Raw genomic sequence first — 26,311 nt, 5'->3', positions numbered from 1 at the left:
TTTATATGAGAAGCAGATGTTGAAAAATGAAAAAACAAAAAATCAAAGGACATCACATGGGTAAATCAAAATAGATCCAAACTTTACGTTTATATTATTATATAACTAAATTAACTAGATAAGAATATAAAAAAAAATGCAAAAACAATTTCGACAAATTTATCTTGAATAGCTTTTAAGAGGACGGCGATGATATGAAGCACATCTTACAAGATCTTTATAGTAACTAACATTAATTTTGCCTCTTTTATTATGTATAGAGTACCCTATCAAGAATAGGTTACTTGTAAATATTAATGAAGGTGTCTATCTTACTTGGACTAACACTATCATAAACAAATCATACTAGGTATGTGTGCATTAAAAATAATACAAATATTGATTAGATACCTCTTATTAATGGCTACAATTTGCCATCTTTTCATCAATTCATTATTGGAAATTTAGAATATTCATTTAAACATATTTATCAAAATAAATAAATAAGTTACCCCGTGATAAGTATTAGGATGCTAATTAATAATAAAAACATATATGAATGGCACACATGAAACACCAGCATCAATACAAGGTGTCAGTAATACAAGAACACTTCTTACGCTACATTGTTTTATGTTAGATAAATTATTTAAACCCTAAAGCTCTCTAGAATACAACATGAAAGAAAGCTAGTTATCTTATTGTTGAAATAGTATGTACATGTTTGGGGTATGAAACAGGCTAATTAGTTCCTAGCTTTTTTGACAACACAATGAAAGGGTCCTCCTTTGTTACATCAATGGAATCTTAAACCAATTCTTGCTTCAATACTTCATTACATATCACAATCATTCAAGAAAGTAACCACACCAGATTACACACATAGAAAACTATAATAAAAAACATAAACACTACAAATATTGCATTAGTTTTGAAAGCAAATTAAATTCATATTTCCATCTATAAACTTTACTGCAAAACTATCTCACTAATCCATCTTCACCTAACCATTCATTGTAAATTACATCATTGGCCTTTTCCACACATAGCTGTTTGTCACACTCCTATGCCTCTTTTTCTATCCATTTACCTTCTATACTCCATCCGATCTTTCTTAAAAATTTTGCTAAAAAATATCGGCAATTGTTTATTATATGATTACCTGATCGTTTTCTTTCTATTGCTTTTGAAACATTATCAACCAAACTCAACATTGTCATATTAGAAGTACACATCGTCCGATTTTTGTGCAAAATAATCCCTGCTGCGTATCATGCAGGCAAATAATCTTTAAAAGCTACATTCTGCAGATATTGGATGCCTAAATCCATTTTCATCTTTATAGCTGCTACCTACAAAAAAATTTTAAAAATTAGTTTCCAATATTACTATGACTTATCTAAGATTAAAAAATATTAAAACCATAAATTTTTCACCAAGCCAAGTTTCAAACTAGTTTCTAGATTTTTACTTGATGCGCAATTATAAAGAAAAGTAATATACACTTCCATGCCAAGGTACCATAAATTCTTTATTCGCATCAACTGACCAACTCTCTGACTTTTAGATGCTTCATAAAAACTCTTGTAACCAAAAAAATCCATTTTGTTATTATTGAAAGAAATAATTTTTTTCCTAAATTCTATAAATGAATGAAATTACCATTGACACAAAATTTGTAGATCATGAAGGGATTTACATGATGTTGAAACTATATATCCAAGGATTTTCTCAACTATATCTTGAAGAATTTTTTAAGTAAAATCATTGAAATATTCTCTCAAGTCCTAAGGCAAACAAGAACATAATGATCACACATTCAAAAAACAAAAAGGAGCCAAGCAAAAAAACTAACACAAGAAATACAAGGAAATCCATAGAGGAAAAATGAAAACCTAGATCATGAAAGGAAACTTATTCTAAAACTAGAGAGAATAAAGATTGGGCCAACAGTGATGGTTTCCAGCTCAAGATTACTTTTTTTATTTTGTCTAAAAATCAACTTAATTGACACCTATAATAAAATAATTGTAGTAGTTGATAATTCATTTAAAAAAATAGTATAAAAAAAGAATAACTTATTTTTCACCATTCTCCATTTATTTTATAAAAGGGGAAAAAAGTTTAGAAATCAATTTATTGTTTTAAAATTTATAAACCAATAATTAATATAAATAAATAAGTATTTGTTGATGAAAACATAAGCACTATTTTGTCAAACGTATAATTTTAGAAATGTTATGCAAATAATTTTCTCTTATTAATATTGATTTATTCTCCACACATAAATATTCTTGGTTTGATTACTACATTGGTGACTAATAACACACATGTATGAACATAAAATGACTTTTACTAAATGTGTAATTCAGAATTATCACAAAAAAAATGAACAAAATGAGATATTATTCAATACAAAGGAAAGACCAACAAATGGAAATATTATTGACTTAATTTTTTTTTAAATAAAAAAGCCTTTTGCCAAATAAGTATTAACCGATGACCAAAATGGTTTTGAAAGGTCAGACAAAAAATAAAGATATTAAGTTTGTTAAATAAATATTAATACAAAGGGCATGATGTTAAGGACAAGCAATGTCAATTTGAGAAGAAAAAATGGAAAAGACCACTGACCCATCCTTCATCAATCATGCATATCAATTATAGAACCCATTAATAATTCTCATTCCACCATCAATTATATGTAATAAATGAGATATATCATAATCTCTTAGTAACTTAGATCACAAAAGACAATAACATATAGCTTCCAACTATATACTCACTATGACACAAGAATGCAAGGCCTAGTAAATGAGGTGTCAACCAAAATAATGAAGTAGCATGAAGAATCAATAAATTATGTGAAACCTCTGCAGAAGTTGAGGAAGAAGACTAGAATTGATGTATAAAAATTTGAAATATAACATCATTCCTGTAATATATTTCCCAACTATTCAAAATAATTAATCTATACATATTGTAAATCATTTTTTTAATGTTTTGCATCAAACAATTAATTATGTTCTTTGAGAGGATTTGTTATGATAATTTTATTTGGTTTTTAGATAATCCAGTAATACAATATATAAAAATAATGATAGAAAAAGTTCAGTTTATTCAAATTTTCACAATATCATTTCTTACTCAAAAGGATGTTAACAAAAAATTAAAATATTTCTTATAATTCATACATTTTTGGAAATGAATATATGAAAAATGACATAATTAGCAAGAAAGCTTTAAAAAAACCTAAAAGAATTTGAAAAGAATTAACACTAACATATGGTTGATATTGACTATTTAATTATTATGTTTCAGAAGATTTATTGAAATAATATTTTCTCCCATAATTTTGTCTTAAAAATACATAAACAATAAATATATTTCAAAATATATTTCAAAATTTGAGAATATACTTCTCATACTGAAAATTATTTTAAAAAATTATATTATCGATGTCAGTACATCTTCTTGATATATTAAGCTTTTAGCATTAGCGCGGGTCTTTACACTAATTTTTCTTAATTGTTATGATAGTTTCTATTTGTTGATATAAAAATTGTTGTTGTTAGAATAATGTTAACATCGTTTCTTCCCGCTTATGTGATTTGTGCTTACAAGAATAGTTATTTTTGGGAGAAAACAATATCATTGTGAATTATTATAGTTGTCTAAAATTTACAGTCTCCATCCTATAAATAAATGCAACGATAAAAGTTTTCAATTTTGCAACTAGTATACTATTAATGGCACTAACTTTTTATGTTAACTCGATATGAGAAACTTAGATTTATATATTTAGGGTTCATTTGGTGAATTGAATAGATAGGACTACATAGGAGTAGGAAAGGATAGGTGCTTACGTCTTATCCTGTAATTGTGATGTGCACCAAATATTTAAATAAAAAATTTATATAATTATATATATTTCTAATGATAGATTTTTAATTTTATTTGTTTAGTTTTTCCTTAATGATTTGCATTATCTGTATATTTATTTGTTACTATTCTAAATTATTAAAAAAAATTTATATAACATAACGCTCACAATAATAACACAACAACAAAAACAAAAAAAATCAAAATATATTACAAATTGCAAAGAAAAAACTTTATTATTTTATATGTTTGAAGTATTTTATATTTTTAAATATTTTAAAATATTAAAATTGAAAATTTAAGCATTATCTCGACGTCGCCCTGGTGCATCATTATCAAATATGGATTAAATATTTATGATACTATTAAGATTAAATCTTGTCCGTTGATTTAACATTGCCAATTAAATTATATGAGGAACATGAGGGCATATCCACCGCCTCCTCGGCAAAATCAACAGTGTAGGCAATGAAAGCATTGTTGAACATGTGGTATACATAGCACATACACTAGAAGTCCACCTTAAAATCAATGGGACAAATTGTTCGATCTGCATCCAGTGTGACAAACTTCACAATAACAATAGAAACTCAAAGCCCCATCTCTCACATATCTCACCTAGTACTAAGTCCCAGGAAGTTAACAATATGAATTGCAGGATGCAATCCTCCCCTTATATTTGGCGATTGCGCAGAAAGTATCCATTGACAACTTGTGGCTAGAAAGGCTTACATTGACATGGCCAAGAAAGTCTTACAATGACATGATTTAAAATTGCACATGTATGGAAAAAATTTTATTAAAGGAGAAAAGACTCACTAGAAAATTGAATGTTTTTTTTAATACTTCCTCAATAATCTTTGGCAGTCACAGAGATCTTGGGGAGTAGATGGCTAGCACCGTTGTGCATAAAGAATAAATACAATATAGAAGAGACAAAGCTTGCACAGATGGACACAAAAGGGAACAAACAGAATTTTGGAAGAAGAAGAAGAAAAAAACCAAAGTAGGGTTAAAACTACATACAAAACTTAAGTGAAAAGATGAGAAAAAGTGATTGAAGTGATGATTGTACATACATCTTCTTAAAAGTTGGACAGGACCTGGCAGGATTTTTCCCGCCAACATTGAATGGAAATTTTGTAATTATTTAAAAAGAATCTAATGGAGTGAGATGTGATGACTAAAAAGTAAGCAAACTAAAAAAGAAGGGGTTGTCTGTGAAATTCAAATGTCAGAGAGACTGATTAAGAAGTTTTAAAACTTTTAGAGACCTATAATTAATTTTCTCATATATATATATATATATATATACATCCCCCACTTGGTCTCAAGCTCATAAGAATCACATGGCCCAACTCACTTTGCAGTCCTTGCTAATCTCCAAACAATTGATAAATTTCTCAAATGATAAAACTCAAGAATTGACTTCATATCATACCCCATCTACTTGACTTAATATAGTTCAGTGCCAAATTTCTCATATCAGGAGTAATATTAGCTTTCACGTCAATGCTTTATGTGGACCACTTGATATATAATGTGCATGCATGGTTAAAATTACCTAAGTAGTCCTTTAAAAAAAACAAAGAGAGAAAGAATTAACATTTGGCTATATGAAGGTTCTTGTATTTCTCCAAGTGATCAACTATAGGGAAAAACAAAGCATCCTATATGCTGGCAACCCTAACAAGCCAAACACTAAAATGAAATAGTAGGATAAGGAAAAGTAAACGAAAGGCACTTTCTATTGGATGTGGGCCAACCCAAGCCCATCTCATACACCCAAACCTAGTCATGTGATCTCTTTAATTTATTATCTATTTTATTTTGGTAATAATCCTAAATGATCATAAAATCAATCTCCTCATTTATTTTCTTTGAATTAACTACACTAATTTATTATTTCCTTGGATTGTTGATATTCATTTATTCTTTCCAAGGATTACTGATGCTAATTGATTTTGGATTGTTGATCATGATTTATTTTTTCCTTAAATTGTTGATCCTAAATTTATTCTTTCCTCGGATATTTGATTCTCTCCAACTGTTCTTTTTCAAATAGTTGGATGATCTCCCATTATAAAAGGACCCAGAAACCCTAACCCTAGAGAATAAATAACTTCTTCTCTTCCTCTACTTTCACATTTTCATATCTTCTGAGATCTTTGTTGCTTGAGAAACCTAAACTTTGGTGATACTAGAATGAAAGCTCCTCGATGAACATGCTGCACGATGAGCAAATCTTTCTAGCAGGTTAGTGTATTCTAGCATTGGAGTAAGGTTGTTCTATCTTGCATGAAGGAGGTCAATTCAGTGTTAGGACAGTGTCTTTGCACGTTTAATCCCAGGCTAGATCGTTCTAACTCTTTTGTTGATTTTAATTAGATTGTGTGTTGATTAATTGCATACTAATCACTATTAATTTTTTTTACCAACAATATCTTATGATATATATTTAATTAGAGTTTCTATACTTCTCATTAATTAGATGGAGTAATAATTACTTGTCTTGCTTTGAGGTCTATCAGGAAATTGCCCTTCTTCTCAAGTCATGCAAATATAATTTCAATATTTCCCTTTATTCTATTTTCGGTTTAAGAAAAAGTATATTTATATATTAATACAAACTATCAGAAAATATACCATGTGTAAATATATATATATATATAATTAAGTAGTTTCTAGAAAATCTCACAAACAAAAACTATTTTGTGTGTTGGCTTTTCTGATATGATAACCATTATAAAAAGTCATTTGAACAAAATCAAATCACTTATAATTATTTGAATGGAGAAAGAGAGAAGGACTTTTGCATGCAAGTGGTTCACCAATTTTTAACTTAATTCTTGTTCTGTAAAGATTCATTTAACCATTCAATAGTGGCCAGGCATGCATCTAGTCTTATCTGATAAGCACTTGTTCACTTCTTTTCAAGGTAAGAAATGCAACCTGATTTTTTTTTAAAAAAAAAATCTAGAAGTTTAGGTTGGACATATATAAGAGTTAAGGATTTTATCACAAAAGAGATAAAGTAGCTAGAGAGAAAAAGAAAGGTGCAGCCAACAACTTATTATGAAAATCCGCCTTCCTTTTCTTTTGTTTATTATCAAACATGATGTCAGTGAGCTTTAATTATAAATACAACAATAGAAGGCTATTTACATGATTGCTTAAATAATTAAAAAATAAAAAATTGTAGATCTTGAAAATTATCACAAAATTATTCAAAAGCATGCGGATTCCAAAACGGCGACAAAAACTGATAGTGTATATCTTTTATAAAAGCACTCTGCAAGAGAAAGCACATGAAGTGTATGATCAAAATACTCTCTTAGACAGGATATCAACTTTGCTTGGTATTGGTTCCCAAGTGTTTTTATTGGAGATAAGGAAAGTTAAGATTTGGAACCCCCACTTCAAAGACCCTTCTCTTCCACTACTTTATAAGCAAAAAGAAAACCAGACAACGGACCACAAAACGAAATACCTATTGGCCAGACATGTTGCTACACAGCTATTGGCCAAACCCATACATAGGACCCATACCGATTGGTTGGGCCCATAACCTTAGAGATATGAAGAGGGTATTTTTCAACTTTCTTCACGCTAAAACAAAACAAGTCCACGCAGCACACCATGCTTGTATACTTCCCAGACTCAACTCTATCCTAGCACACAACCAGCACATTGCCAAAACCCCTTACCGCACACCCATGCTTCTAATCATCATTCCTCAACATCCCCTCCTGATCGAAGCATCACCAGTCTTAGGTGCCTTCTCAGCTGAACGTGTTTCTCAACAGATAAGGATTTTGTGAATATGTCAGCCTGTTGATCGTCAGTGGAGCAGTGATGGAGTGAGATCAGCCCTTCTGTGACTAAACCTCGTATGAAATGAAACCGCACATCAATGTGCTTCGTCCTCCCATGATGAGATGGATTTTTAGCCACAACAATCGCAGATAGGTTGTTGCACCAAAGCTTGCTCGGCTTTTCCACTGTGTACCCACAGTCTTGCAGCATCCTTCTCAACCAGATGACTTGACATGCAGCGGCAGTGGAGGCAATATACTCTGCCTCAGTCATCAACAATGCAACAATTTCTTGTTTTTTTGAGCCCCATCCGATCGTGCTCATACCCAGCCGAAACAACAGTCCAGTAGTGTTTTTTCGATTTGATATGGAACCTCCCCAGTCACTATTTGAGAATGCTTCCAAATCTCCATCATCTCCCCGTGCATACTAGAGACCAAGCTCCCTAGAACCAGCAAGATACCCGACCACCCTTTTAGCAGCAGGAAAGTGGCTTTTCCTGGGATTAGTCATGACCTGGAGAGATAATTCACGGCAAAACACACATCAGGTCGTGTGTGTGTGTGTGTGATATACAGTAACCTCCTAATTAAACTCTTGAACATCCCAGGATCTGAAAGGTCTTCAGAACCATCATCTTGGAGCTTCTCATTTACTGCCATTGGTGTCAAAGCAGGCTTGCATTTGACCATATTCATCTGATGCAACACACTTTCAATGTAGTTCCTCTAACCAAGATATATACCCCTCGAGCTCTCCTTCACTTCAAGACCAAGAAACTGATTAATTAAACCTAAGTCCGACATACTAAATGTATTCATCATGTCTTCTTTAAATTCTCTGAGCATGGACGGAGAGGGACTAGGGTAGATAATATCATCAACGTATAAGCTAATCACTAGTGATTCTCCAATCTTGTTTATCTTCCTGTAAAGAGTATGTTCACTTTCGCTTCTAATAAAACCATGCTCCTTGAAGTGCTGATCGATCCTGGAATACCATGCCCGGGGCGCTTGTTTCAACCCATATAAGGCTTTCTTCAGCTTGTACACTCGATCTTCTTCTCCTTCTTTGATATACCCCTCGGGCTGATACACAAAAACCTCCTCCTTTATGTCACCATTAAGAAAGGCTAATTTCACGTCGAACTGAAACACCTCCCAGCCTGCATGTGCCGTGAGAGCCAGAACCATTCTCACAGTTTCTAGACGCGCCACAGGTGAGAAGATTTCCCCGTAGTTGATACCTTGCTTCTGAGAGTATCCCTTGGCCACAATCCTTGCTTTATGTCTCTGAATCTTCCCTTCTGAATTGAACTTTGTTTTGAAAATCCACTTGAGGCCAATTGCCTTCTTCCTTGCAGGTAGATCACACAACTCCCATGTGTTGTTACTGATAATTGACTTGATCTCTACATTCATAGCCTCCTTCCATTCCTTCTTCTTCATTGCTTCCTTGTATTCAACTGGGTCAGACACATGCATTGCGAACGTGCATGTGTTGTAGATTTCCGACAGCAACTTGGTCTTCCTAGATGGCGATCCATCTGTGGGTGCGACTTGTTGTCTTGAGTCTTCATGAATTGAACTTTGCCCAGTAAGACTTGATTCAATCCTATCAACAACTTGGTCTCTCAGTCTGCTGACAGGTACTTCGCTAGATAAAGGTGACAGCCCTGCTGTTCCGTCAAGGTGAACTACTTGATGATCTGTCTGATCTGCCTCCCAATTTCACCTTGATTCTTCATGTAAAATAACATCCCTACTAAGAATAATCTTGCAAGTAACAGGGTTATACAAACGATATGCTTTAGACTCAGTTGAGTAACCAAGAAACACATACTTTACTGATTTTCATCAAGCTTATGTGGCTTATGCGAGGTGATGAGAGCAAACGCGATGCACCCGAATATCCTTAAATGAGTTACTCTTGGCTTGAACCCGTGCCACATCTCAAATGGAGTCATGAACTGCAGAGCTTGTGTAGGCTGTCTGTTGATCAGATAGACAGCAGTAGATGCAGCCTCACCCCAGAATTTGACCGGTAAGTCTCCACTTTTGAGCAGACTGTGCGCCATATCCACTATAGTTCGATTTTTCCGCTCCACCACACCATTCTGCTGGGGTGTGTGTGGTGCGGTAAGCTCCCTTTTTATGCCCAAGGTCTTGCAGTACTCCTGGAATTCTCTCGACAAGAATTCCCCACCTCGATCACTCCTGATTGATATGAGCTTCAAACCGGTTTGCCTCTTAACCAGCACATGAAACTTTTAGAAACACACAAACGCCTCTGATTTGTTTTTGAGCAGATAAATCCAACACCACCTGGTGAAATCATCAACCAACAAATAAAAATACTTGTTACCTCCAAGAGAGTCTTCATGCATTGGACCACACAAGTCCATGTGAACCAACTGAAGACATTTCTTGGCCCTTCAAGAGACTCCACAGGTAAAACTAGACCTTGCTTGCTTCGACACAACACAATCTTCACACCGGGGTCCTTCCTTCAGTCCGGGCATCCCAATTATCAGATTCTTACACACCATTGATTGTAAACTTTGATAATTCAGATGCCCAAGTCGAAGATGCCAAAGCTCAGCAGACGACAGCCCCTTCACTACTACATTCAGCCTCCATAGACTGCAAACATCAAGCGGGAACATATTGTTCCTTGTTTTTTGAATTGAAACCACCCAGCTTCCTGTTAGCTTGTTATTGATAATGCATTCATCTTTATCAAACAAAACTGAATAACCCCTTGTGAGCAATTACCCTATGCTAATTAAGTTATGAGCCAAACCTGGAACAAATTGCACATCATACAATTGCCTTCGCTCACCTGTTGGAGTACTCACACTCACAACACCTACTCCGTGCACCATCATCTCCTTGTCATTCCCTAGCCTCACGCTCACCCTCTGGGACTCATCCAGGCTGGTGAATAGACTCTTCATGCCCGTCATGTGGTTCGAGCAGTCGCTATCAACTAACCACATCGAAGAAGCTGCTGATCCTAACGAGCTGCTAGCCATGAAGACATTACTGGTTTCTCCTCCTTCGGTCACCACATTTGCTTCCTTCTCTGGTTGTTTGTTCCTCGCCCAACACTCGCCCTTCATGTGACCAAACGTTTTACAGTAAAAGCACTGTACTTGACTTTTGTTCTCCAGACTCCTTCCCCGGCCATCTCTTCCTCGGCCTCTTCCTCGGTTGAACTGCCTTCCTCAGCCTCTTCCATCACCCCAAGGGCTTCTAAGACCAACTCCTTTCCCAAAGGTAGAGCTTGATGTTTCACCCTTTGCGAGAAGAACCTTCTCAGCACTCTTGCCCAGTGCTCGATTTACCCTCACTTCATGAGCTTGCAGAGATCTGCTGAGCTCATCAAGTGACAAACTCGCAAGTTCTTTTGATTCTTCAATTGCAACAGCAACAAAGTCAAATTTTGGTGCTAAGCTCCTCAGCACTTTAGACACCACCTCTGCTTCACTGAGTTTATGACCAAGTCCCTTAATTTGATTCACCGTAGTGACCACCCTGGAGAAATATTCTTGAATACTCTCATGATCCTCCATCTGTAACGTCTCAAACCCTTGCCTGAGAGCTTGCAACCTTACCTCCAATGCTTTGCTCGTGCCATGATATTGTTTCTTTAGCACCTTCCAAGTCTCATGCGCGGTCTTCACCTCAGAGATTCGATCCAAAACCGGACCATCTACAACTTGCTGAATTAAACACAAAGCCTTAGCATTACGCTTTTTGTTCTCATGCACCTGAGCTTCGTCCTTCGTCTCAGCCAGCCTCTTCTTCACGAGGTCCCAAAGCTCCTGGGACTTGAACACAGTCTTCATCCGAAGACTCCATCTCCCATACTCATTTCCAGTAAATACAGGAACTGATGGCTAAAAGAGAGCTGCTGCTGGTGTTCCGTTAGCTGCCATTCCAGCTCTGATACCAGAATGATAGTGTATATCTTTTATAAAAGCACTCTACAAGAGAAAGCACACGAAGTGTATGATCAAAATACTCTCTGAGACAGGATAGCAACTTTGCTTAGTATTGGTTCCCAAGTGTTTTTATTAGAGATAAGGAAAGTCACGATTTGGAACCCCCACTTCAAAGACCCTTCCCTTCCACTACTTTATAAGCAAAAAGAAAACCAGACAACGGACCACAAAATGAAATACCTATTGGCAAGACATGTTGCTACACAGCTATTGGCCAAACCCATACATAGGACCCATACCATTTGGTTGGGCCCAGAATCTTAGAGATATGAAGAGAGTATTTTTCAACTTTCTTCACGCTAAAACAAAACAAGTCCACCCAGCACACCATGCTTGTATACTTCCCAAACTCAACTCTATCCTAGCAAGCAACCAGCATATTGCCAGAATCCTCTACTGCACACCCATGCTTCTGATCATCATTCCTCAACAAAAACATGGTACTAGAGATAAGGTAGCACAACAAAGTTGAAAGATCAAACAATAGTAAAATTTATCTATAGATATAATTCTTTACAAGAAATAAAATCACCTCAAGAAATCCACCAGCATAATACTTCAAAATACACAAAAAAGTTTTAAGCTTTGGACCTTGTCAAGAAAGATTAACTGCAAAAATTGTAGGAATCAAGCATGCCCCACATTTCAACTATAACGGAAGTAATTACACTCGTAAATATCATAAAGCAAGATACAAGAACTCAACACTATGTTAGACAACTTATATAGAATCTCAACATGTAAAAATAAAAATACTTGAGAGTGAACTATTTTTTTGATAAAATTTCAGAAGGATCTCAAATTATATGATGATTCACAAAGGTAGACTTGAATGATGTAGGCTGAGGAAATGAAAAAAAAAAATATATCTGACCTTCTTGTCTCCTACATAACATTAATACATTTTGTTTCTTCCAAAAATTTGTAGGATATGTTTTTCGGTATAAAAGTGCATTTTATAAGAGCTGCATTTAAATCAAAGTTAGAAAACTTTATCATTCCAAGTGAAATTTACTTGCTCAAAGAATCAAAACCAATCATTAATTAGCTTTGTCTATACTTCTTACAGTAATACACAAGAAACTGGACCTAGACCATTTAAAACCCAAGATTTCACCTTTCAAGAGAGATGTCACTAACCATTGGACTAACAAACCCAAAGAACAACTAATTTAATGGATGTAAGTGAAGGCTTGCTAGACTATAAGGCTAGGCAGGCTTGGTGTTGTTGAGAGGAGTGGCTTTGGGGTTTTAATGCGTGGAGTGGAGAAGGAGAGCAAAGAAGAGAATATTATTATAAAAATACTATTATGTATATATATCATAATTCTATAGATATATATAGAATATGAAAATTACCTAAATAAGTATTTAACAAAATAAGTCATTAATTATATATAAAAAATACAATTATATATATTACATAATTCTATTGGAGGTCTTTTAGGTAAAACTAACAAAACTTGATTTCAATAATATTTACTTAAGTAAATATTTATTTGGTTAAAAGTAAATTATCATAATCAAGAATATATTTTTTGAGTAAAATAAAAATGTGGGATTAATTATTAATCCTATAAACTAAAATTAAAGAAATAACAAATACATATTTTTATGTTTGATTGGGAAACTGTAGTCAGCTACTGTACGCAAGAGTACGTGACGATCGAGTAATAAAATGTGCTAAAAAGCAAGATCATCAATCCAAAGAAAACTAGAGAATACAAATATTGAATCTAAATACGAGTGCTATAACCTAATCAACATAGTGGAATGTAAATTCAAAGTAAAAATGAGAATCAAAACAAAAATAGAAAAATACGATTAATCAAGCATTTAGAAACAATATCCATGCAAAGACTTCCCCTAGGGTTTGTTAGGTTCTAGACAATGGTTGTAACAAGTCTTGCAATCTAGTTGAACTGAGAAGGTTCCTAAAACATACTACCCTTTTTTCAAGGTGAGTGGGAATTGGTTCCATATGGTGCTGACAATCCTATGATCGCAATACACTCTATGAACTCTTAAGCACACATTCAAAAGATAGGCAATCCTTCTCTAGAAGTAATTGCCTCTAATCTCATATGAAGTAAAATCAAAATCTCTTCCTGAAGCTACTCATTACTAATGGAATTTTATACTAACTCACTCAAAAGGATCATAGGAGGAGAAATCTCAACTCCAAAGTACCATATCTCTTGGCGGACTTGTGATCCCCTTCAATTGCGGCTTGTCTATACTAGGTGGATCTCTCTATTCATCGCACAAGTGCATCAGTCATGCATTTTTACTCTCTATAATAAAATCCAAGACAATGGAAACACGCAATTGAATTTAACAAAAATAGATTGCAATTAAACATTTAACATGAAAGTTTTCAAAATCCACAACCAATGTCTATCAAAATGTAAATTCTAGGTTCCGTCTACGCCCAAACACCAACAAGATAGTTCTCTATTAAAGGAGAACAGTCATACAATCCAAAAGAGACAAGAGAAATGAATGAAAAGAATGAAAACCCCCTTTCTCTCTTTGCCTCTTGGGATGCCGATGAACTCACCTCCTATCTTCCACAAACATTTCCAAGGATGCTACTCGATGGCTTCAATGGTGTCCTAAATGATGAGTAAGCCTTTCCCCTTACTGGATTGATGTAGATGAAACCCATAAATTCTTCCTTCTTCTCCATTTGCTTGGCCGTCAAAAGATTACACAAAATCCATCATCATAATCTTTTATACCTAACCACTTACGAGTTATTTGCGAGCATAAGAACAAGGTTGTAAGGAGCTGGAGATGATGGGTCATGCGCCTTACAGTCAGTCATCTTACAGCCATAAGCTCCGCCTGAAGGTCTTCTATCTTGGTGTTACGGTCTATCTTACAATGTAAATGCTAGACCGTAAACTTCTCGGGATGGCATTTGTGGCCTCCTTTACAAATGTGCATTGCTCCCTGTAAGCACTTTTGGACACCCCTTACGGTCTAGCTTGTGAGAGTAAGTTCTGCCCGTTAGTCCCTCTGTCTGATTATTATGCTCCTCCTTACAAGCATAAGTATGCCCGCAAAGTTCTCTAGATGAGGCTTACGGCTGTAAGTCTAGCCTTAAGGTAACCGTAAGGTCTTCTATCTGACATGTTACTATTGTTTATGTGGAGAGAATTCTATCTTCTTCGTTTTGGCTCAGAATTGCTTTTTTTAGCTTTCTCTCCTCATTATGCACTGTACATCACCTGAAAGCACATTTTACACCATGTTTAATATTATTTTCCAACTAAACACTAATTCATGCCAAATAAGTGTATAAAATTGATAAAATCATTTCCAATTATACACTTATCAATGCTTTAAGTATACAACGAATTAAATTCATAAACACCTACAATCTTCATGTCTATTGGCACTCAAGTCCCCCGTGTGGTCTTTTCGCAGTTGTCGAGGGATTGGATACCACAGGCTGACGTCACTACCCATTGGACATCCCTAACATTGCATGTCCACATTTTGTCAAAATATATATAGATATATACCAAGCCAAAATAATTTACATATTTGATTTATAATAATTATATAAAACAATGTTGTTAAAATGAAACCTTTTCTGTTATACAAGAATATCTTACATTAGAGGTATATATACAGATATATACTTTGGAAGATTAATAAATTTGGAGTTTTTTATATTAAATTAGAAACTTATATTACAAACAATAATCGCAGGTGAGGCATTGTTGCATTTTCTTTAAAAAAGTGAGGCTGCGGAAATAATCAAATTAGACTAATAATTAGTGATGGATTAATTAATATACAATAATATTATCAATTTAATTCAATTTAATGAGTATAATCTCATTGTGGAAAAAGGAAAAAAAAGAAAAATAGTAGGAAATAGAATAAAAAGGTTAGAACCTTACTTTTGGGGAAGTTTGGTGAAAATTGCCATGAAATGCATGTATTTCATAATTGTTCTGAGATAGCTGCCACGAAATGTGTCCAACTAGTTACGGTTCTTATAAAATTGCCACGAAATACATGCACTTCTCATCGAGTTTCAAAAAACAATAGTGAAATACATGCATTTGGTGGCAATTCTACAAACCACTGCCAAAGCCTCAACAAATTCTAAACTTCATGGTGGTTCTATGAAAATTACCGTGAAATGCTCGCTATGAAATACCTGTTTTTTTTGTAGTGACTCAACTTCAAATCTTTTATGTATGTTTTTGGCAATGATGTGGTCTTAGTTGATGAAAGTAGGGAACATGCCAACTTAAAGCTGGAGATATGGATATAAGATTTTAAGTTATGAAATAAAGACAAAATATATGAAATGTAATTTCAATAATAAGGTAAGTAAAAAAAAATAATGGAGGAATTGTGATGGATGATATTAAGCTTTGTAGGTGTAGAGTTTTTCAATACCTAAGCTCTATAATCCAAGATGACGAGGAACTTATAGAAGATCTCATAAATAGGATTAACATATGTTGAATAAAATGGAGCAAAGCTTCTTGAGTTTTATTTGATATGTACAACATCTCTTAGATTGAAAGGTAAGTTTTACAGAACTGTCGTTAGGCTAGTTATGGTGTATAGATTAGAATGTTGAGGTGTTAAGAAATAATATACTCAAAAGAGAAGCTTGGCTGATGATTAGTGTCTAAATATATGTATTTTCATATATGCATTTCATTCACTTTACATGTATTTGCATTGGATCGATGCATGTTTAATGCTTTATTTAGTTTTATTTTCTTTATAGGGTATGCGAAGTTCATCAAGAGCTCTAATTTGGGGCAAAAAGGAGCAAGTTTGGATGAGAAGTATTATAGGAATGAATAGTGGCCGCACAATGCCCGCATGATATGTCCAAAAAGCCATGTGGCCTCCATGTACCAGCCCGCATGACCTACCAGACTTTGTCAGATCCATCTTTTCCCATCCCATGTGCCCTTCATGCACCCGTACAGATGCTTGCATGCTTGGAAACTTTAAAATAAGAAGTTAGAATTTGAGAATGGATCCTTGGCCACCATTTGACTCCACATACTTTCATTTCCAAATCTCATTGGAAGAAGACTCTTATGCTCTAATCCAAGAAAGAAGGTGGATCTTAAGGGAATCATATTTCAAGCTTCATAGTGAGGAAAGCAAAACATTGCCATGTTTGGGGACTCCTTGTGGGCAGCATCATTCGGATCCAACGGGCTTCCATCATCCTTATTAGTCGATGAATATGGAGTTTTAAAATGAGTTTACATTGTTATTGCATTGATTTTGTGGTTCTCCTTTTCTTCAATGGATGGATTATGTAGGTTAACTTTGAATTGCATCTATAGAAAGGGATGTTTACATGTACTAGGTCATTCATAGAGAATAGAGAGGGATTCATTGTATCTTCACGCCGGGGTTCCTAGAGTTGATAGCCTTTCACATTAGTGTTTTACCCTAGGCTTGATTTTCCTAGTACCTAATGCAATCATAGGGGTGACCGAGAACAAGTACCCATATGTGATTAGGATTATTTGCCGAAGGTTTTCAGGTTAATTGACATTAGAATCTTGAGGCTCAAATATTGCCAACATTTATATCATCTCATTATCATTGTTGCATTATTAGTACTCCTATGGGGATCCATGCCAGAGGCCCATTTCATACATAGAGACTTCTTCTCAGTTTGAGTTGTTTGGTGGTTTTTTTTTTTTAGTTTCAATTAAAACATCACTCTCTTGATTAGTAGACTAAATAGCAATATAAAGAGAAAATAATAGTACTTCTTGGGATTCTAGGGATACAATTCTCTTGTCTCTTTCGTGTGAGCGATTTATTACTTGACGACTCGTGCACTTGAGGCTAGGATGGTGACATTACATCACCTCTCATTAGCTGAACTGAGGATGTTGAGATACATGTCAAGCATTGTGAAGAATGATTAATTAATGAATGAATTTATTTGAAATAGATTAGGAATGAAACCTGTTACTAGACTTATCATTAGACGTTCATTAGATGTCCCCATGAGAAAGATGAAAGTCTCCAGATTAAAGGTCAGTGTTTTGTAAAAACTTTATATTGTATTATGTCCAATCCTAGTTTATCTCATTTTCTTTTTATTTATAAAATAACATAGAGAGGAAGGATCCATGTAGGCGACCTAAAGATTTGAAAGTATGGACTCATTGTTGTTGTTGTTGTAAAATTTTACATAATTATAATATTATAAATATCTATAAAATCAAATTCTATGCATGTGTATATTAATATACAATTATCTTGGTAGGGCGAGGATCACATAGGTGAATTGTGATCCTGGGGTACGAAAATACAAGAGAAAGATAAGCAAAAGGCTCTGGGGTACGAAAATCTTACCAAAAGACAAGGAGTATAAAAAGAAAGAAAAAGAAGGAGAGGAGTAGCTTGCCAGTGAAGGTGGTAGAGGCCTGGAATTCATGGAGTTCTTCAGGAATTATCTTGGCGTGTTATCTGTTCATTAATAAGCTCAATATTGCTAGGGTGAGAATTACGTAAGTGAGTTCTCCTTGCTAAGATGGATGCTGTAGTAATTAATTCATTGCATACACTAATTATTGTGAACCTTTTTACTTATGGATTTGGTTACTATATTTTCTTATGATATGATGGGTTGGATGCTATTATATAAATCCTAATTGGATTGTTATTGATGCTTGAATGCTTGATCTCATTAAGAATGAGGAAATGACAATCGAATTGGTTTAGTACTAGAGTTTTCATAAATTTTAGCACAATGAATTCAATTCTAATTGGATTAGAGATCCATAACTTTTGGTGTTTTCATTCACCGTAATTTCTCATGGTGGGCAATACTCAGATGAAGGATCTCCAATCTAAAGTGGAAACTCTCTTTTCTATGATCGATCATCATGAGCAACGGTTTTCTAATATTGAACAATCTTTGACTAGTTTGTTGTTAGCTTCAGACCTCTCTTAGAGATCTCAGGCCCAAGCACTCATAGTGTTTGAAATACTCACTCAAGAAGGAGAAAGACAAAGAAGAGCTTATCGGGACAATGTTCTCTCTTTCATATGTAACTTTTCTTATTTCTCTTGTTTTCCTTATTATTGCATAAACTCATCCATGATAGCCTATATATAGACCATGTAAGTACTCTTGCTAGATGGTAGGACTCTTACCAGATGGTAGGAATAAATACAACATACTTGGTAAGTCCATCAGGGCTAGGACTCTTACCAGATGGTAGGGACAATAGCGCTTCATAAACCTCATTGTTGGAAATAATCCGAGTAAGCAGATCACAATCTTGTCTAGGAAGAAAGGGTAAGTCATCTGGAAGAGCATTAACAGTATACACAAAACCTAAACTACCAGGGTCAGACCAAAGATTATTGTAAAAGCTAGTAAAAGCATTAACAACATCCTCTCCATTAGAATCAAAGATATGAGAGATAGCGTTGAAGTGATTATGAGAACAAACAGTATTATGGAAGAAACTGCCATTATGATCTCCATTATGCACCCATATGAGTCTAGTCCTCTAGGCCTATTTAATGTAGGCTTGTCTTTGAAGAGTTGTATACTTACCATAAAGATCAGTTAAACTATTCTGGAAGGCTTCCTTCTCTATATTCACTACATCTTCTAGTTCCAAATCCTTAATTTCTTGCTCTACTTTGGCCAATTCTAACTCAAGATTATTCAGACCTTGAGATCTCTGAAGAATAAGCTGAGATCTAGTACAAGCAACAAGGTGAGAATACTTTTCCAAACATTCTTAACCACATAGTGAAAGTTCATATAATCAAACCAATAATTATCAAAGCGAAAAATGCAAATTTTAGAAAACCTCGAGGAAAAGCATTTTGGAAAATAGGAGCATGATCAGAAAAAGTATGAGAAATATTTTTAATAAAAAAGGAATCAAATTTAGAAGACCAAGCCGAGTTAACTAAGTATCGATCTAGCCAAGCCCATCTCCTAGCTAAACCAGCTTGATTATTACACCATGTGAAGTCCCAACCAATAAAATTGACATCCAAAAGATTATTACTAGCAATAATATCATAAAACACCGAGCTTTGTGAGAATAGTAATAATCAAAACCACCTTTATGCTCACCAATATCAATAATAGCATTAAAGTCACCTATAATAATCCAAGGGAGGTTGAGAAACGACAAACCTGAGAGCTCTTTCCAAGTGAGAGTTTGATCCTGAACTCTGTTAGGATTCTAAACTATAGAGAGTATCCAATTGTTAGAAATATTAGAAGTGATAACAAGATGGATGATATTACGAGAATTTACCACCGGAATGACCATCCCAATTTTACTATGCCAAATAGTGATTATTCCTTCAAAATAGCCTACCACTTCAACAGCCACCCAATACCAACACCGATCCAATCTGAAGCAAAACCTGTCTAAATGAACAAAATCAACCCTCAACTCAACAATGCAAAAAATGAGAGGATTGTCCTTTTTTAACAAAGAGGATATGAGAGGTAGTATCACGACCATAAGCGCCCCTACAATTCCAACAATTGATTTTAGTTAATTCCATAAATAACAAATATATAAAGAAAAGAGAAAGATAAAATCTATAAACCAGACAAGAAGAGCAAGAGATAAGACAAGATTGGAGCTTAGGCCTTATCATCTCCTTTTTCAACTCTCTCGTTCTTCTGGGAGGCAAGCAAAAAAGGAGGGACCCTCCAAACAAGAGCCTCCTTTCTTAAACCATGCTGGTACTAATCCAAGGTCATAATATCATCAGGCTTATTAGGATCACTCATCACAATGTCTTCACTCTTAGACCCACTCATTTCTTGGTCGAACTCAGCAATCGAAGGCTGAGGATTAAGAATAGCTTCAGAGACCTTGTCCACTATCATCAAATGGACATTAGAAATATCTTCTGACATAGCCTGACCTTTCAAGTGTTGTGAATATCGGAGAATAGGAGGAGGATTACTCGATCTTGGAGGAGATCTATGCCTTTCCAAAGCATTTATAGTACTACCTACAAGCAAAGTCACCTTAGAGTAGACCTTGGAACTCACATCATCAGATGAAATTTGAATATTAATTAAATTTGAATCTTGGGGGCCATTTACAAAAGACACCAATACCATTCCCCTGACCATCATTAATAGTAGAACAGGGACCTAGGCCATCATTAACAGTGCAACAGGTCCCTATGTTGTCATTGTCATCCACCTCTATAGAAGTCAAAATAGTGAAACAACTCTGGTAACTAGTGAGACCTCCATGACCACGAGTTGAGGGGCCTCCATGTGGCACTTGTAGAACAGCTTGTCGGGCATTCTAAGCTTTGGATGACTCGCCCACTTTGTCACATGATCTCTGAGACTCCACACATGATAACGATCCTCCAGTACCCTCCCCCAGATCTTCGATGCTTCCTCTACCGCGTACTTTCCTGTGAGCAACCAACATCCATGAACCAAAATCCATGTTTGTCTAATTATCTGAAGAGACCACTTGCTTTCCCTTTGGCTGAGGTTTTTATTAATACTATCTTGAAGTTACATGGTGTTCTTTAATCAATTGTCTATGATCATGACAAGGCTTTTACAAGCAAGTTTTGGCATCATCTTTTTACTCGCATAGCCACTGATATTACCATGTCTTCTGCACACCATCCGCAAATAGATGGCCACACAAAGGCCTTGAACAAATGTTTGGAGATGTATCTCAAATGCTTCACAATAGAAAATCTGAACGCTTAGATCGATCTCCTTCCATGGGCTGAGTGTTGGTATAATATATCAAAATATACTAGCGTTAGGATGACTCCTTTCCGAGCGATATGTTACGTTGTCTTATGAGATGGTCAACAAAATGAAGAAGAGTTATGAGGCTCGTGAAAAGCTCATGAGAATATCACCCTCAGAAGACGATGTGCAATACGTGAATGGATCTTCATAGAGATAGCCAGATGATTGGTTAGATCAATCCAAGGTTGAGCTTGGAGGTGCCAAGTGTAGGCAAGGCAGGCATGAGTGAAGGATATACAAGAGGCTCCATGATACATCTTACCAAAAGACAAGGAGTATAAAAAGAAAGAAAAAGAAGGAGATGTGTAGCTTGGCAATGAAAAAGATGGAGCCCTGGATCCCTCGGGGTAGAAAGGCTGGGGATTCATGGAGTTCTTTAGGAATTATCTTGGTAGGGCGAGGATCACATAGGTGAATTGTCCTTGCTGAGATTGATGTTGTAGTGATTCATTGCATACTCTAGTTACTGTAAACCCTATTACTTGTGATCCAATGGGTTACTATATGAGTCTTAATTGGATTATTATTGATGCTTGAATAGTTGGTCTCATTGTGAATGAGGAAATGACTATCAAATTGGTTTAATATTGGAGTTTTCATAAGTTTTAGCACTACAAATTCTAATTGGATTTGATATCCATTAGAAATTCATAAATTTTATCATTAAAGGTCCAGTACTAAATCCATAATAATTAGCATGTTCATTTAACTTGAAAAAGTTGGTGAATTAACCAAAGGGTCTTTGGCGCCACAGTTGTGGTCCCACTGTATAAAGCTTGGTTTATGGGACTGACAAACGGCCACATACCAACGAGGTGAAACCCAGTAAGCACGCAAGGGCTCAAAACTATTCTCACAATAGAAATATAACCTCAAAATTACAACTTCAAATACCAACTGAAAATATGAGGTTCAAATACAAAGAGGTTTTCTAAAACATAATTCACAAATTAACACAAACATAATGACAACTCAATTAAAAAGGAACACAAGCTCACACTAGTCAAGTAAGTTGCTTGTTGAACTATTTACTCCTAATCTAAAAAAATACAGAAACAACAGATTATAAGCTTGACAACCCAGTAAGTAACCCACTAAAAATAACTAGGATCATAAGAAATTTCCAAAAATTCAGAATAAAAACATATCATATCAAATATTACAAATATTTATCCAAAATATAGTTCATAAAACCAAAGTGGTTCAACAAAATGCAATTTAATAACAGACAAAAATATATGTCTCCAAATCACTATGGCCAAAACAAAATAATAGAGATCATTTTTTTACCCTCAGTGACCCGAGCTAGAATAGCAGAGCTCATTTGTTTACCCTCGGTGACCCGAGCCAAAATATTAGAGGCCATTATTCTTTACCGACCGAATGGTTCAAAACTATAGTTTCTTAATAGAGTCAGAGTTTCATGTCAACATGGTCAGTGTTTAACTCTCGTTAACAAGGTTAGTGCCTAGTTAAATGGAGACTAAATATATTTATATCAAAATAATTTTGTTATCCAAAAACAAAACATAATTTCATAATTTAAGAATTTCAGAATATTAGACAGAATTTCAGACAGGTCAGGGCAGAACTGAATTTGCAGGATAATTTGTTGAGCAACATATAAACATTCGCATGATCACACTTCTTTACAATAAAAATAATCCAATTATATTCAAAAAAATTTACAAACATAATAGTTCAAAGAATAACATACATGATCAAAATTTGGGAATTAATGTTTTAGGGAAAGAAAAGCAATTCAAAAACTTTATAAATATATAACAACGGAAACTGGGCCAAAGGCCAACAAACGTTTTAATATTGTATAAGCAAGTTTTATAAAGATTTAAATAAATTCAAAATTGTTAATAATTAGAAAGTATATATATATACACACATTTATATGTGGTGTTACTTACCTGATTAACGCCCAAAAGTCCAAATCTCACACTGAATTAAGTTTCTCACAATACCCTATATTTAAGAGTAAAATTCTAAGGACATTAAAACTCCCTCAACACAAGCATTACTTAAATCTATCTATTTTACACATTCAGGGGTATGTAAAAAAGAAAGGATTTCAAAAGACCTGTGATGCTACAAAGGTTAAGAAGCTAATAAGCAATAGTATTAGATATTTCAGAATGGTACAAATGCAAAAAGATAAAGCTATTAATCTACACTCCCAAATATTGATTCTTTCAAAGGTAAAATAACAATTATCCACTCTAAATGCATATGAACAATTCTATCAATACCATTGAACACTAAACCCTTCATAACTTTACAAATACTATTCTAAATCACAACTTTCAAGATTCTAAGAAAAGTAGACACCTAGTACTATGACATATCCAAAATTTGCATTATTTGGAATACTACTCAAATTACATCATTCGATTTAATCTCCAACTATTTCTACAGGCTTGTAATTCAGACATATTGTCATGTGGTTGATCCACCCTGATCAACACCGCGCGGCACTTGTCCTCCCACAAGTCAGCCTCACCGATGAATGCTAAGAATCTGGCTAAGAATCTGGCTAAGAATCAAAGAGCAATGACACTAAGATAAAGAGAGAAAAAATAACTCTCTTGAACTGAAGAAAAATTTACAACCACACTTAAGGCTACAACCCAACTTGATATCAATGGCTTCCTTTGCCTTTATTTATGGGCAAAGTCCCAAGAGAACCCTCTTCTCTTAGGTATGACTGCTCTATGTGACCATGCTAGGTCACATCCGCACTATCTTAAGCCTTGTCACGTCCCATCTGCGACCATGCTTCGTGTCAGCCGGTCATGCTGTGTCAGCTTGCGCCTTGCCACTAAGTCAGCCGGTGTCAGCCCATGCCATGCCGTTGTGTTAGCCAGCCATACCGTGTCAGCCCACGCCTTGTCATTTTGTCAACCGGTACCATCGTACGCCATACTACTATGTCAGGCTGTTGTACTTAGTCCTGATTTTAAACCTCAGGCCTTTTTAGATTCTTGTGCATATATTAAGGGTAAAATGGTCATTTAGCACAAGTGGCATTCTTGCATGATTGTACAGTAGGTTGTGTGTGAAAACCAGGGACGAATCAGTCTTTTGGACCCTTTTCTTTTTATTTTCTATTAGAAGGGCATTTTGGTAATTTCTCTTTTTCTTCTTAAAAAAATGAGAGGATAAGAAGCACCAGCTGGCTTCTTTCTCTCATTCTTTCTTTCTTTCTTCTATTTGGCCAAGTATCCGAAGCTTTGGAAAAAAAAATTCTCCGTACCGGTGAGCTTTTCCGTCAAATCAAAGCTTCTACTTCTTCCGCTCATCCTCTTGAGCTCGGTAGGAGCTTCAATCCAAGTTTTTCTTTTTCATATTTTCTCTCATTTTTTTCTTTTGTTTTTAGAAATCTTTGAAAAACCTAGAATTTCACCTTGGTTTGGGTTGTTTTTAGGCTCAAATCGAAGCCAGTGTCATGGTTATTCATTTGTGTGAATGTTTGTACTGAAATTTCGTGATTTAGTGGTATAAATCGGGAAGAAACCATTGTTTAAGGGCCGGTTTACTATAGTAATTTCTTGGCTACTATAGCAATCCCGAATTTACTGTAGCACCTATAATTTTTGGTTTCCCTGCTTATATCTAAGTGGCGAAGCATTCTCCAAGGGGAGAGAAATTGCTGACCAGTGAGTGCATCTCAAGGCGAGATGACTGGTTTTGTGAGTGGTTCAATTCGTAATTGCATAAATTTAATAAGAGTATTATAGTATTTCTTAAGGTGTTTTATAACATAAATTTGATGATAAATCATATTTTATTGATATATGTATATTTTGAGCATGAATTTATTTGAAATGGTTAAACCTAGCATACTTATGCGTATTTATCTTGAAAAAAGTATGTTTACATGTATATGTATTTACATGCAAATGGAATATGGTTTGACGTGCATTTTCATATTCAAACATCATATGGTGGATCCTTGAATTGAAATTGGAAAAAATTACATTGTGGCATTTGGTTTTGATTGTGACTACGGACTTTATCTGGTCACCACTCACTGGGTAACACCTGTTACTCACCACTCTCCTTTCTTCTTTCCCAGACTACGACGTTCGACTCGACTGTGCTGGGCAGGGAGTAGACTGACTTATCTTTTCCCCTTATCTAGGTTAGTTTGTAGTGTGCATGTTAACTCTATGGATCCACTAGATTTAATCTTTTGTATATTGTTCTTGCATTTTGTATTTGTACTTTTTGGTTGTATTTGGAACCCTGGCTGGTTCTATTGTTGTTATTATCTCCTTCTTTAGTGAGCTATGTTGGTATGTTTGTTTTTGAGCCTTACAATAACTAGGAGGTGGGACGCTGTACGGTCCACTCCTTGTTGTCGTGGCGATTGCCACGTGCCCGGCTAGGGTCGGGACGTGATACAGCTTGTGCCATGTCAGCCTCACCATGTTAGCACACACCATACCACGCCATGACTTTCGGTAAGTGATCCATGACCACCCTTGGTCATGGATATATATTCTTGGCCCATTCTTTAGAATATATTTGGCCTCTCCTAGCCTAGTATTATCCAGTACTACCACGCCTGCTCGGTCTTTGGGCGCAGCCTTGCTTACACGCCTTGATCATGCCCCAAAGTTGGTTGTACAGGAAGTCATTCCAACTCATAAACAAGTGTGGTGTCCAACTATACCTTCCATGCCATTATTTGAGGAGAATGATCTTCCCTCGGCCATCCTCTCGGTCAAGCAGCCCGGTCACGCCCAAGATAAAGAAGGACGCCACAAAGCACCGTTATAAACCTCTCCCACCTGAAGAGCCCAACGCCCTCACCAATT

This window comes from Dioscorea cayenensis, chromosome 11 (assembly GCF_009730915.1).
Source record: "Dioscorea cayenensis subsp. rotundata cultivar TDr96_F1 chromosome 11, TDr96_F1_v2_PseudoChromosome.rev07_lg8_w22 25.fasta, whole genome shotgun sequence".
NCBI lineage: Eukaryota > Viridiplantae > Streptophyta > Magnoliopsida > Dioscoreales > Dioscoreaceae > Dioscorea > Dioscorea cayenensis.
Note: the sequence above shows the minus strand (reverse complement) of the source record.